This window comes from Octopus bimaculoides, chromosome 1 (assembly GCF_001194135.2).
Source record: "Octopus bimaculoides isolate UCB-OBI-ISO-001 chromosome 1, ASM119413v2, whole genome shotgun sequence".
Classification (NCBI taxonomy): Eukaryota; Metazoa; Mollusca; class Cephalopoda; order Octopoda; family Octopodidae; genus Octopus; species Octopus bimaculoides.
Window position 1 is genome coordinate 159,694,793 of NC_068981.1, and position 383 is coordinate 159,695,175.

Genomic DNA, 383 nt, shown 5'->3' on the forward strand with positions numbered 1-383 from the left:
TTTGTTTTAACAAATCAATTTTCTAAAAATAATTTATTAAAAGACTTGAGCTAATCTATTAAGTCATTTGTTTTTAGTACTGGCACTTCAATCTGTTTTAAATTTACATTCCTGAGCAAGCTATATTTCATTGTAATATTTCCATTTCTCAACAAATCATATATTTAAAACACACAGAATTATGAAGAGGGACAATGATATGTCATATCTGATTTACTCTTGGACAGTTCATTCAATTCAGGGAAAAGAACAAAAAAAAAAATAAAATAAATAAAATAAAACAATTTTATTTAGAGAGAAAAAAATTTTTTTAACCAAGGTGCAGAATCATTTCCTATTTTCCTTCATTAAAACATAAGTCTATGGTTTGTTGAAAATATATA